Below are 15,269 nucleotides of genomic sequence, written 5' to 3'. Positions count from 1 at the left end.
TTGTGGGATAAAATAAGCACCAACCCACCCAAATACTAAATGATTTTACGTATCACTCAAGATGAAATTCCTGCACAAAGAGACTTAGAGACTTGGGAAGCAGCAAGAATCTATGGAACTCAAACCTGCTAGCGTCAACTAAGCCAAAAGTTCCATGACTGACTTAGGTCATAGGCCCTAATACTATTACTCTGCTAAATGAACAAACATTAAATTATTCCCTGTGCTCTTATCTGCATGCCCATAGATCAGTGTGTCTTTCAACCCTCATCAAAGTAGATGAGAACTAATACAGAGGCTCACAACTGCTCAATATGCAAATAATAGGAGACCATAGAGTATCTAGGACTATATGGGACACCTATATTACACACCCTGTCCCCAAAGACTAAGAATTCATCCCAGAGGAGGGGACAGAAAGCTAATAAGAGCCAGGGGTAGTTACTGTATTTATTTCAGATACATCAGGGTTTTAGCATTGTGACCTATGAGTAAAGGTTAGGAGAAAACAGAACTGGGCTGAGTAATTTTTTTTGCTTATTTGTTTGTTTTGTTTATTCTTTGGTGTGTGTGTGTGTGTGTGTATGTGTGTGTGTGTGTGTGTGTGTGTGTGTTTGTGTGTGTGTGTTATTGAATCTAGGAGACAGTATGTCTAAGAAAGAAATCCCAAACCACACAGCATAGGGTTGAGTTCCAGTGGAGTCCTCTTTTAGCTGAGTGAATTTAAATATATTAGCAAATAGCAATTCCCACATTTGAACCATGTAGCTGACAATGATTTCCACCCTATGTGTTTGATAAGAGGATTACATGAGATGGTGGGACTGATGATGCTCTTAGCATGGTGGCTGGCATGCAGCTCATCAACCATCATCTGTTAATAAGACAGCTTTATGTCCACATTCAAATGGCTCAAATGTATTGATCTCCCCATGGAATATTTAAGGTCAATGTGAGTTACAATGTATTTGCTATCATTTGAATGAGTGTCCCCAGTGGTGTGGGATTAAAGGCATGGTCCTCATGTTGGTACTTTTGGGAAGTTGTAAAACATTTCAGAAATGTGACCACGTGGGACCTTGCCAGATCACTGGGTGTGTTTCTTTGAATGGGACAGTAGGAAACTGTACTCTCCTTTCTTTCTCTTTTTACTGCCTCAAAATGTAAGCACTTGCTTTCATATGTTCTTACCACGAGGTGTCTCTCTCATCAGCTCTCCTAACCAAAAGTCTGCCTGATCCTTCAGAAATGTGAGCCAAATTAAATCTCTGTTAGTAGTCTATGCCTGATTCTTTGTTCTAATAATACAAACTGGGTAAATACAGCACAGCAAAAGGAGTATTTTGTCTGCAAATCTATGTGTAGCCCACTTTTAACACAGACTTTTTTTTTCATACTATGAAATGCCCCTAGAGATTTTGATATAGGTGATAGGTGAGTTAACAGACAGATGACAGGTATCTGAAATCCAAGATGTAGAAAACCATATTGAAGAGAAAGTGGAAGACATTGCAAAGTAAATAATGACAAGGTTCAGTGAGTCTAGGAACAAACAGGAAACTATTCTACCCTTTTCAATGTCATGTCCATCTAAGAGCAATCGGGTGAGTTAGGGAGAACTCCAGGGACTGCCCATGGGACCATTCCTCCTGCAATAAGATAATCTCTGTTCCTCTAAAAAGGTTGTTCAAATGAAATCACATCTGAGTTATCTTCTCATTTAACTTAGGCGTGCCAGTGAACTAAATATAATAAATATATGTCATGTGTTTCTTATGGATTAATTGTTGGGTAGATGGAAAGAATGAAGGCATTGAGTATAACTACACATAAGACAAAAAACCAAGACTAGCATGACAGGTAGGAGAAGTTGGGTACTTCCATGTCGGTCTTGGAAACTTCTAGAGTTTTCTGCAAACCGAACTTGTTCTTAACTGTTGAGAAGATAATCCATTGCAGACAAACATACATATAACCATAAGTGAAGACATATATACTCATACACAAAGAGAGGAAGAGAGAGGGAGAGAGTTTCCAGTATTTTACTGTCAGAGCAAGTTACCAAGATGGGTGATATTTTTCAAGTCAAATACTTTCTATTTTTCCTTCCTTTTAAGAACCCCCAAACTAGTTATATGGGACATATTTTAGCAAAAAGTGGTTCTTAAAGGTTTATTTTTCAATTTGAGGAGCAAGGACTTAGATACTAACAGGAGGGTATAGAAGAGTTGCAATGTGTTTGGGTGACTTTACAATGTTTTGAGTCAAAAGAACGTTTTGTTCAGGAGTCAAAACTACAAGAATTTATTAAAATGAGTAAAACTTTATTATTAGTGGCACAGGGAGGAAGCATGTAAATATACCCTTGACAGTGATACTTTAAAACACATATTGTAAATGGCACTATGCTTTGTGTTATGTTGGATTCCAACTCTTTTAAATTAAGGTACAATAAATTACCACAATGAAGGCTAAATCATTCCTTAGCATAAGAAGAATTTATTTGATTGTACTTTGTTTCCCCTCCAGAAAGTTGAGGTAAAAGCACAATGAACAAAACATAAAACATCTGAAAATAAATGACTCTTGGCATAACGAATGACTGATAAGTTTGAGAGAAGGCCTCAGCCTAGCTGAACTCATGTTGCAGGAGAGTGACTTCCCCAAAGAACATATTTGCCCATTTGCCTTGTTTTCAACAGATTTCCAAGACTCTTCAATGCCTATAAGATAATGGCAACCATCATGGCCTGGCATCTGACTGGGTAGCCTGGTCCCTGGTTGTGTCCTAGGACAGCTCTACTGCTACTCTACAGGAACCTTCTACACTTCAGGATCTACTGACTAGAATTGACATTTTGATAAATAACTAACATATGGCTATAGAAAATTGGAGGAATTACCAGGATCCAACACTTAAACCTCCTGTTCTAGTGGAAGTCTGTCCCACACAATGATATGGAGCACTTCATATATTGCCCATGACACTGTTTTCAGTATTTTTACTGAACTTATTTATTTTCAGCACTGTTTTCATATTTTTAATTTTAATTGCATATGAACAATAATATTTGTCCAATACCATAGTGGATCATAGTAGAATATAATATTTAAGCAACTCTTTCAGTTACCTGCATAACAAAATACATGGTAAGTCAATGGTTTAAGTCAAGAAGAGCAAATTGCTTTTTATTAATTTTTTTAACTAGGTAAGCCTGAGCTAAATGGTTATTTTGCTCAACATGGCGTTTTCTGTTGAGAGATCCAAAATGGCTTCTTCCTTCACCCATCTGGTACCTCAGCTGTGATGGCTGAAGTAGCTGTAGGCTGGCTGAGTGGCTCTTCCTACAAATTCTCTTCAAGTAGTCTGCTTGGGTTTCCTTACACAGTGGTGGTCTCAAGAGAGTTGGGCTTTTACGTAGACATGGCTCCAAATACAAGAACTGGAGCTGCCAAGCCTATTAGGGCTCCTTGCTTCCAGGCTCAAGGCTAATACCACATCATTTCTTTCACGTTGTATTAGTTAAAATCAGAAGACCAGACCACATTCTGGGCAGAAGATTAGGCCTTATTCCATTAAGGCCAGAGTGGCACACAAAACGATAAAAACCTTTGCTGGGCATCTTAGACTACTGCCAGAGTTCCAGTGAAGCTGACAGGCCATCGAAAGAACTGCTAAATTACAAAGCTGGCTTTGTAAACATCAGATCAAAGGAGAAAAGACAGAAAAGGAGAAGTTGAATCAAAACTAGCAACTATGAAAGAAACACATCATCAAACACACAAGAAATCACAAATGACCACCAACCAAACCAGACCCCATTGACCACAGAGGTCTCATGGATAAATACTGATAATTCAACATAACACAGACACCAAGGTGTACCTCTGGTGTAATCACTCACATTTTGTAGGCATGCTTTTCCGCAATAAACATCATGAGCCTCAAGATACTAATCAGCCATGCCTTTAAACTTAAAAGTATTGGAAAAAGATTCAAGGGACCTGTCAACTTCCTCAACACGAACTACAAATCTAGTCAAGGGGCAAAACATAGGTGAAAAAGCCTGTGAGGGCTTCTGGCCTAAGTGTTCATCCATCAGACAAATACAACCAGGTATCCACTATTAGAACCCCTCCAGGCTCCCCCAATCTGCAAAAAATAGCAATGCATTACACAGGGGAAAGGGGCTGGTGTTGTTTCAATTATAACTAGTAGGAATATGCAAAATGTTGATCCAGCTACTGGAAAAACTGATGCTTTCTCACTACAAGGAGGCAACTGACAAGAGAATAGAAAGAAGAAACAACAAGTCTTAGGATATCTCTGAGTGACCTTGAACAGTTACTATAACATCTCCCAATGACTTTTTTCTCATGCACACAGGAAATTGTATCTACACTTTCGGGCTGTCACAAAAAGGCAAACATCAGTGAGTGTAGTTTGTATTCCTTTGCCCTCAACCTGAGTTTCCTTGCGCTCTCTCTCTCTCTCTCTCTCTCTCTCTCTCTCTCTCTCTCTCTCTCTCTCTCTCTCTCTCTCTCTCTCTCTGAATACTGAGTGGAGATAATCCCACTGCTAAAGGGTTTATTAAAATGATGAGTTTCCAAAAATAGAAAAACACAAACTGGGGTCACAACTACAATGGCCCCATGAGAAAGACAGTGATAATCTGAATGTTAATAGAATATCTGTAACAAATAAACTTGATTAAATTTAAGGAATTATATTGCAATCCACATCTCAGAGGTTTGATGGTAGCTTTCATCATTAAATAAAATAAAACTGTTTTCAGTCAGCCACTGAAATGATCTTACCTAAGGTTGATGTCATGAGAATGTAGCATGTCAACTCATCCATTTTCTAGATGTCTGTTCAATAAATCACTGCTAAGTCAAATATCCTTGACAGCCTACTATGCTTTCAGACAGGCTAAAGGGGACAAAAAGGCATTAAAGATCCCAAGAACACATGTCTTTGCTGGAGAGAAAATACACAAATTTCAGGCTAGTCAAGGATGCTGGGCTGTGTGTGTGGTGTGTTCCACACTCATGCCAAAGGTCACATGTGCTACAGGAAGACAGGGAGAGAGCACAGACTCACTTGCAGGCACAGATGCCTCAGGAAGACTTTTGTGTTAGGACAGACATGAGAGATTGAGCAAAGAATGGGAGAGAAAAACAATGCATTGATGCAAAGGCTGGAGCCTGGGAGTGTCTTGCATAAGGATTGCAAGGCATCATGTAGACCCAGTGAAACCGCAAACCTAGCTGGGCATAATTTACCCTGGGCAGCATGAAAGGAACAGAGATCAGACCACGGCCCTCCCACAGGTCTCAACTAGAAAGTATTAGTGAAAGCCGATTTGGACACTAAGAGGAGGACATATACCAAATGCTATGGGAGAGCCTGGACTTATTAGCTCCCTGTCGTCCCCATTCATTTATACCTAAATTTCACCTTACAGTGACAACTTCTGCTCCATGCAGATCACAGAACACTGATCGTAAAACCTTGTGCATTGGCGATCTGTAATTTCCTGTCGAGCTGAATTGAAAAATAATATGACTCAACCCGCATTCTACAACGTGCCTTGCTGAGTTCTATCAAGGGGATTTCCAAGAGCTGTTATCACCTCAGTCCCTTTTTTGGAAATATGATTTCTCATCTTCTTTGCCAAATATGGAACCCAGTAAGTGACCGGAAGTTCTGAGAGGGAAAGAAAAAAAGGACAGGCAGAAAAATCCAAAGTTAGTAAATGAAGTACTGAACACAGTTATTTGCCTTGCTATGATGTATAGCAGAGCGTTGCAGATCACCTGTAATGCTGAGTGGACAGATATCTCAGATGAGATTTTGGAGGTGATCAGAAAGACCCCTCACTTCTACCTCTCCTCCCCTCACCCCTGGATGATCTAGAACCTTCATTTAGAATTGTGGGCTCCTGTGCAGCCCATCCGTCTCACTCTGAGCAGATGAATTGGCTAAATGTTTACACTTTAACTTCTCTGAACACTGACTTCTGCGTTGCAGTTTGTCGTGTCACTTTGTCTGAGCACTGAAATGGAAAACTGAATAGTTATTTCAAAAGTACAGATGGAGCCCCTTGTTTATAGTATAATTCTTTACACCAAATGGAGCTGCAGGAGGCTCAAAATTTGTAAAGGTCTTCCAAAAATCCAAACACATTATTCATTTCAACAAATCTGACAAATTTTGAACTACATAAATTTTTGAACATTTTTTTTAGTTCATTCGTGTTAACTGAGGTTAATTTGAAGATCTAGTTACATCCCATCAAAGTAACTGAACTCCAGAAGACAATTTATATCAGTAGATTCTTCCATCTTGAGTAAACAAGGAAATTACCTGTAAGTAAGGACACTAATTTTTTAAAAGTAAGAAGAAAAACATTTTATCTAGTTTAGTTCATTTTATTCTTCTCAGATAAATGCTTCTAATAAAATGGCAATATATTTCAATTCACTTAGATGGAAGTTCAAATAAAGACTAGTTTTCCTATCACACTCATTCTTATATTCTTGTAATTACATTTTTTAAGCACTTAGTTTCATGCTCTAAAACAATGACAACAAAATAAAACAGATTCTTTGAGAGGTGAAGGAAATTATGTTTAATGGAAAGGTAACATCATTTTATTTCAGGAAACTGTGTGGGTGAAGGAGATTCTGGACTCAGCAGATTTGTGTAGATGGTTGTCTCATGACTGGGGGTCATCTTTAAAGGGGATTTTAGAAGTGTGATGGGGGGGCTGGAAATATGAATCCTTCTGGGATGTTGTTAAGGTCGGGATGCTAAAGTTGCTACTTAAAAGGAAGAGGAAGAAAAGGCAGTGGACACCTGGAAGTCTGGCCAAATGCTGAGTGGCAAAGACTTCCGGTTTCTTTCCTTCTTTTATGTTTCAAAAAAAAAGAATTACAAATTGCTGCTGGAAATAAAATTAGTTTCTAACTTTAGACACGCTCGGCAAGACTTCAGTGGTCAATTTGATTTAGATGGAGAAAGAAATCCAAACCTGAATTTTCCAGATCACCTTTGCATTTTACTGCTGATTGGTGCAATAAAATAGGAGAGATACACCCCAGAGAGCACATCCCCAATGAAAACCAGAAATGACTTGCAAAGTGACTGGAATAATTAAGTGGCCTTCCTGCCCTATGCACCTCTCTGATACCATCAAAAGACAAAATCTAAGCCTCTTTCCCTTTAAAAGTGAATCTCCTTCAAAAACAACAAAAGAGGAACTTGGAATTTCATGAGGATTACTCAGAGTCCTTCAAAATGGTCTCAGCTTTGTCAAGTCTGGATTTAAATGTCAGTAATTTAAAGCTAGCTTTATGAATACAATGCCCATCTCCTGCAGCTGGGTCATATTATTTCAGGGACTTTTTTTATGCTGAAGTTGGCTATAAGTTTGTATGCTTGATTTACGAAGCAAAACAGTCTATTTACTGTACAATGCCCTAGTGCTGACTTGCGGGGTCACCCAGAAATGTATTTGGAGAAGAGTATGGAAACAGGGTTAAATGAGCGACATGCAATGGTTTATGAATGTGAAATGTGTCTCCCACGAAAAGAAAGCAAGACTCTAAGGGCCCCGATGAAAACGGTGACACACGGTAACAAGCTGTTGGAATGTATTTGGAAATACAAAGATTGCATTTGACTAGGCAACTTTGTATGCACTGAAGAACTGAGTGTAAAAAAAGTAGTGAAATAGAAAGTGCAGATGTCCTATTCCTCCTCAGGTTGGTAGGGTTTCAAATACTTAGGAGCTTTTCATATATGGACTGTCTAATAACAATTTCTTCTGTTTCAGGAACTTGGGTTTATGGAAAGAAGCAAGAAAATGCTCAGTACTGATGTTTCTGGAATAAATCACAATTGCCAAATTGAAAATATTTGTGTTGATGTAGGACTTAACGTCATTAGACTTGGTATTAATTCTAAGATTAGAGCCAATGCTCATGTAATATCTTTCTTATAGAATAAACAAAAGAATTGGATAATGTATGATTGGTGGAGAGAGCTGCTGATATTTGGGAAGGTTAGGAAAAACATCTAATTTTTACAAATTTTTAAAAGATTTATTTATCTTTATTTTTATGTATATGGGTCTGCATGTGTGTCTGTGCCCCACATGTATACCCAGTGTTGAAAAAGGCCAGAAGGGTGCATTGGATCCCCTGGAACTATCATTAGAGGCAGTTGTTAGTTGCCCTTTGGGTGCTGGAAATCAAACCTGGGTCCTCTGGAAGAATAGCCAGAGCTCTTAACCTCTAAGCCATGGCTCCAGCCCCCATGAATGTTCAATTTTATTAAAAAGTGGGAGAATGGAAATAGGCAAGCAAGTGATTCGCTATTTCTTGGGCCTAATGGTGGCTGTTTACTCATTTTGGCCTGTTCAGATGACAATATCATATCTCTGACCAACAAGAGACAGCTGAGGTTTAGAAGGAAAACTGATTGATCCTTTTATGCCAGGAGGGAATTGCAGCACACTTTACCTACCCTGTTGAAACTGTCTTGGAGGAATGCTCTTGTCTCAACAGCAGAGAGAGAGAAAAAAATGGGCCAGAGCTATGCATGGCCTGGACAACAGCTGACAACAAATCAGTGAGAGCAAACCAAAGAATAATTGTGGAAACACATTTGTAGGAAGCCATTGCTTGAGAGAACAACCCTATTTGTCCTTCTGCTCAACATCAGACTGCAGTCTATCATAGCTGGAGAGCTTTTCAGTTAGAACAGCACAAAATTGTTGATTACTACAAAAAGAATTCAAACCGTTTTCGTGCAGGTTCTCCACCAGTATGGGATGAGACTCCTCTGATGTCACCACGTGATTCACAAGGATGCTGATGTTGAGATTGGAACAGCTGTGTAAAATATTAAAGTCACCTTAGACATGCCTTCTACCTGAGAAAAGTAATTCGAATGCAAAGAACCAGAGCAACTGAATCCTACAAGCCTATCTCCCAAGGAGGTTCCTCTTAGATAGACAGGGCCTGCCCCAAGTGCTTCAGTGAAACTTAATTTCCTGCTAGCTGGGGAAAGAATGACAAACACCTCCTAATTTGATTAGGTGGGATTGGGAGCTGTTGGATCTCCTGCCAGTGTGGTACCTGATAAGATTTCAACCTAATAACGGCAGTCAGGGAATGGTCCCTGCTTGCATCCAGTGATGCTTTTGTGTTAGTATTCCCAGACTCTTGAAATCCTTCTCATTTGATCTGAATTAGAAGTACTTTGTTTGTTTGTTTGTTTTATCCCAGTACCATTCGCTTGGGATAGCCCTGTAGTCAATGAGTCTGATGTTTGCCCACTGAAAGCACCTCCAAATAGCCATTCTCCCCATCCACCCAATACTGAGAATATAATACCCACTATCAGAGTAGTAGACTCCATGTGTGCTGTCCTGACAGGCATTCTGCAAGGCTGTTTGGTATTTTGCCAAATGTTAAATTAAAATTGACTGACTCTATTAATACATATGAGTACAATACACATCATATTAATCAAATATTAACTCCACTTGCCTTGCATCCCTGAGTGTTTGCCAGGCTATGAAGGAGGAACTATAGGTGAGCCCTTCATTCAAGGGGTTGAGAAACTGCTAAGAATTTTGTTCTCATAAACTTTTGTTACTATATATTGTAATGTTTTTCTTGTGACAGTTTCACACAAGTATCTAAAGTACTTCTCATACTTTCCCCCAACCATCATCCCTACCTTTTCTCCAGGTGTTTTATTTTTTTCTTCAATTTTAACTGAAGATGAAATAACGTCAGATAGAAAAATTCACTGGAAAGAAGTAATATTAAATAATGCAACAGAAATACATTTTTAAGAGATTCTAACTGTGCTTTTTCCCACAACCTCCTTGGCTTCCTACTACCTACTTTCTCTCCCTTGTCATGCTTTAGTTTCATAATGAACTCTGATCTCCCTTCCCACATGCCCTCCGTACTGTGAAGATTTAGTCGCTCATCTCATAGTGTGTCTTCTCCGTTTTATTATTTGTTTTGTGTGCATACATACATGCAGTGTGCAGGACTGAATGTCTTGGGTCACACATGAGTACAGGTGGGTGTGGATGTATGTGTGTTTATGTGGCAACCAGAGTTCTTATGTGTGTCTTCGGGAACATTACTTTTTGAGAAAGGTCTCCTTCTACGACCTGCGTTTATCTTTTAGGATGGATCCTAATTAGGATGGATCCTCTTGTATCCACCACCTCCAGCATTGGAATTACAAGCAAGAACTATAGTGCTCAGCTTTTTATAGGGAGCCCAGGTCACCAGGCATGTGTAGCAAGCACTTTGCTGAGATATCTGAGACTGGGATCTCTCCCCAGCTCCAGTTCTGACTTCTTCTGTTGGCATTATCATCCTTTCTCATCTTCCTTCCCTAATGTCATCTCTTTTCTAGTATTAACCTAAGTGTAAAGTGGAAGCCAGGAGCAAGGTAGCTGTGCTTTACAGGTGTGAACATAAAGTGGCTCTTCTCTGGAATCTGCAGCTAATCTAAAATGAAACGACTAGTTCTTCATTACTGCTTGTCTGCTGCACTTGCCCAAAGCCACCCCCGCTTGTGTTGGAGCCTCACTGTGAACTAGCTGATACAGTCCAACGTTTGTTACACAATCCTTTAAACCTAACGTTCAATGCTTATGGGCATATATACTCCTTATTAAGACCCATCCCAAATGCCATTTTCATCTTGCAAATTGTTACTGTTCATCAGATATTTGTATTATACCTTCTGCATTGAACTGTCAGGTGGCACTTATTTCAGGGTATCTGTTTCTACAGCTGTCTGACACTTATTGCACTTAAATTTAAGCTCCTTGAGGACCCAGGCTAGCCTACTTACTTGGGGTATTTTCTACAATGCTCTGAATGGAGGCTTAAATGTAATCACTCCTTTATAAATATACACTTCTTTGAATATGATGTTACAAAGGGAAAATACAATGTTGTGTCATTTCAATAAAAGAGAGGACAGTTTGCAAGTCATTATGCTTCACAATAGCAGGAACATTCCCAAACAGAATTCAAAGGGAAATAGAATCACTCATTTTAGGTGGAAAATCTTAATGAATGTATATAATTTACTTGATGGAGAAATGAGCTTCTCACCCTTCAGAAATAAAGAGCATCACCATTATCTCCAAACATAAAATTATAGAAATTAAAGAGAGAAGACAACTATTGAGTCATCTTGGTTTGGGCTCTGTCAACTTAACTCAGGATCCTTTAGTTCACTCCACTCTGCACTGTGACCATAAGCAGAAGGCACCTGGGGACCATTTACTTGCCTTTTTACAAAGGGGTTCTAAATTGACTAAGTAATTTTTCTCTGATAGGCTGATTTCATCAAGCGATGGTTCGTTTTTCTTGTGGCTACCACCTTCCCCATGCCTCACAGCTCACTGGACTCAAAATGGAGGTTGCCATATCAATTCTATTCCCGTTGAGTAATTCAGTTATTATTGAGCTCCTGATCTTTTCTTCTAAGTCTGAGAGAATGTAAAATTCACAGGTCTTGTGCTCATCTTCAGAATGAAAAGGTTTATTTGCTTAACATATAAAATGGAGAAACATGTCAATTGTGCTACTGAGTACCCACTGGAATCCATTTCGGCAGTGACTGCTAAGGGCACCAGAGCTTAGCTTCATTGAGAACACTGGTTGGGTGACCATCTTGCTCTGGATTTTCTAGGATTTTCCCCAGTTTTGCTAATAGATGTCCAAAATGCCCATAAACCCATTAATCCTTGCAAACTAGCTTGGTGATTCTTCCCACTATACATCCTTTTGTGCTCAGAATATGGTATTGTACATATGGTATAAATTTTAATGTGTACAATTAAAAAATTGATGGAGAGCCAGGCGGAAGGGCCATACATCTTTTATCCCAGCATTCGGGAGGCAGAGGCAGGCAGATCTCTGTAAGTTGGAGGTCAGCCTGGTCTACAAGCTACACAGAGAAACCCTGTCTCAGAGAGAGAGGGGAGAGAGGAGAGAGAGACAGAGAGAGAGAGAGACAGAGAGAGAGCAAGAGAGAGACAGAGAGAGAGAGAGATGTGTATCACCAGATTCCTTCTTTAAATGTCCAGAAAGAAGACAATACTCTCTGGAGATCCCAGACATTTAGTGACTATGGATAAACCTAGAAGGAGGCTGGACATATACATGGACAGCAGTGTCTTTAGAGGAAGTTATGTGGTATGTACACATGTGTATCTTTACTACTCAATTATTTGTAGCATCTACTACCATAAAAAAGTGAGGCATTTAACTGCAATTTTTAAAAATCCGGTGCAGGAGTGGTACATCCATAGACATTCAGAGGTGAATGGGACCTTGGAGATCAACTCATCCAGTACCATTTGTTTACAAATGTGGAAGCTGCACTGCGCAGCTAGTTAATGGAATGTGTGCTCCATGAACGAATCTACCTCATGGTGCTAAGCTAATTACAGTACGGTTTGTACAGCTTTTATAGAATTGCGATTAAATCCTGTGGGGATATGTGATCATCAGTTGTTATCTATCTTCAATGGCATTAAGGAGTGACTCTTTCCTACCGCTTGATTTGTCAGTCAGAGTAGAGTTGCAAGGAGACATGTTTCCTAGATCTGGTTCTCCCACCAGCTAGCCAAGCTATCATGAGCAAGTCACTCTCTCTAGCCTTCACTGTCCTCATCTAGAAAATGAAAAGCCATCTGTGGCCCCTGTTCTGCATATGAGTTTGTGATCTTATAAACTATTAAAAGAATGCACCGTCACAGTTTATAGAAAATGGGGTCCTACCAAACTAGGCCCTTTGAATGTGGATGACAGTGTGTGGCTTGGGCAGTCTGTGGGACCACCAGCTGTGTTGAACTGGTTCTTTGGAGCCCATTCTCTTTGGAGGGATACCTTGCCCAGCCTAGATATAGGGGAAAGAACCTTGTCTTGCCTCAAAGTGATATGCCAGACTTTGTTGACTCCCCATGTGAATCTTATCCTCTCTGAGGAATGGATGAGAGGTGGTGTGGAGGGAAGGTGCGGGGAGCAGGAGGAGGGGAGGGAGTGGGAACTGGAGTTTGTATGTAAAATGAGAAAAGATTGTTTTTTAAAAATAATTTTTTAAAAAAGAAAGAAAATGGGCTCCTGGAGCTTTAAGGGAAGCCAGGATTACACAGTTAGTCAATGGCAATGTTACAATTGGAACCAAATTCCCTAGACTCCCTGCCTTTTTATCTACTTGATTCTTCCTTGGTATACATAATTAAGTATACAATGACTGTCATTTACCCCCAAGAAAGCATGGAACTATAGACTACACAACTATGGAAAACAAAAATAAAAGGCTATTTTAAAGTTCAAGGTAGGTGTGGGGAATTTCCTATCTTGTTATTTGTGTGTGAACACTGGCCATCATCTTTATTGCTATCATTTTATTAATGAAATATTTGAGAGATCTTAGGGCTGGCAATTAGTATTGTATATGGACTCTTTCTTAGGTCCACAGCTATACGCTGAAGCATTTACTATTACTGTGTCCATGGTGCTTACTATTCCAGTCAGTTATCAGTAATCCACATATGACTGCTTATGTTTCAATAAGCTAAAAAATTGATAGAATTTTAAATTCTGCTTCTTGAACACTCTGGCTACATTTCAAGTACTTGGCAGCCCTGGTATTGTGGCACAGGTCTGAGGCATGCCCACCATAGCAGGAAGTTCTAACAAAAAGTCGTGAATAACCCACAAGCACATGACCAACAATGGCAGAATCACAGTCTTGCTCTTTAGATCCCAAAACTAGTGGCATGGTCTTGGTGCATCTTCTTCTGCATCATTTCCCTTCCCATTCAATTGTTGTGCACTAATGAAAGGTGGGCCATTTAGCATCATCTAAAGGGTTGTGCAATGGGACTACATCATCCTAACTTATAGAATGTGAAGGCTATTTGGTGATAGAGCAGAAAAGTGAAATCTGAGTGTAGAGATGACTCTCAACACTTATCTGTATATTTCACACACATTTCCAAATACTGCCAGTGGCATAGTTCTACTTTTTAAAGACAATCAATGGGAATCCTTGACCAGTCAAAGACAAAAGGAGAACTGTAGTTCACAACACTTGCTAGAGATATACCACTCATGCTTAACATTGCACTTTTCTTAAAAATTGATAGTAACAGAGGCTGGGAAAATTATTTGGTGGGTAAAGGTACCTGCCCCAAAAGCTAACAGCCCAAGTTCAATCCCTGAAACCCTCATGAGACAGAGAGAGAGAGAGAGAGAGAGAGAGAGAGAGAGAGGACTTGCCAAGTTGATCTCTGACATTCACACACACACACACACACATGTGAGCGTGCACTCACACATATATCCTAACACAAATTAAATAAAATTTAGAAAAGAAATAGTAGTAGCATGCAGATAACATGGAGAAATCTGAAGATCACCTTTGGGAGGCACCAAACTGTTTTTTTCATAGTTGTTAGAGAAAAAAATTTCATTCATGCATGGCAAACTATTTAAAACAAAGATAATGCCCATATGTATGAAAGAGTCATAATAAAATCCATTATGTTGCAAGCTAAACTTAAAAAATTAATGAGAAGAAGGAAGTGCTAGTCGTTATCTCTTTCTCTATGCACACTTAATGCAAAACTGGAAGATGACATTACCTGAGTGCCACCAAACAGGCTCTGAAGTCTAGGACATGCCTTTCTTCACTCAGCCTACTTTTGAATAGACCCAAGGTTCCCTAAAACAGCATGGCTTGAGTGTCTGAGCTTCAACGCTGTGTTGAGTCTTAGAATCCTCATGGGCTCATAGTTTTGTGGCCTCAAGGGACTCTACACAGGTCTGTAGACTCAGCCTCTTTCTCATCTGGAAAGCAGATAAAGCAGCTTAAGGGACACCTCAAGGACAGAAGACAAAGCATGGGCAGCACCTATGCTTTCAGAACCCAGTGTCATGGTAGTCATCCCATGAGAACTTTTTCATGAACACACATAGTTAAGGTGACATAAGCTACAAATGCAGTTAGATAACAATGTGACCTGGTAATCTAGAATTTTCTTAGATCAAAGTTTCCACTATTTACAGTTGAATTTTTTTAACTGAAGACATAATAGGAGAGGTTCAATAGAACCTTGGAAAATAAATAATTTGCTAAGGGAAAACTATTATTCCTTCCAAGGACAACACTAGGATGTCATGTAGTTTAGCCACTACTATCA

General features: G+C 39.5%; 1 long non-coding RNA gene across 1 annotated transcript; it reads right to left on the bottom strand.

Annotated features, from left to right (window-relative positions):
• Positions 1-5,520: 5,520 nt before the first annotated feature.
• Positions 5,521-14,889, bottom strand: LOC121138985. Its single transcript, XR_005875859.1, has 3 exons — positions 14,712-14,889; positions 8,810-8,901; positions 5,521-5,710 (listed from the first exon to the last, which is right to left on the bottom strand). It is a non-coding gene; the product is annotated as an uncharacterized LOC121138985 (long non-coding RNA).
• Positions 14,890-15,269: the final 380 nt, after the last annotated feature.

This window comes from Mesocricetus auratus, unplaced genomic scaffold, assembly GCF_017639785.1.
Source record: "Mesocricetus auratus isolate SY011 unplaced genomic scaffold, BCM_Maur_2.0 Super-Scaffold_6730, whole genome shotgun sequence".
NCBI lineage: Eukaryota > Metazoa > Chordata > Mammalia > Rodentia > Cricetidae > Mesocricetus > Mesocricetus auratus.
This window is presented reverse-complemented; position numbering and strand designations above follow the sequence as displayed.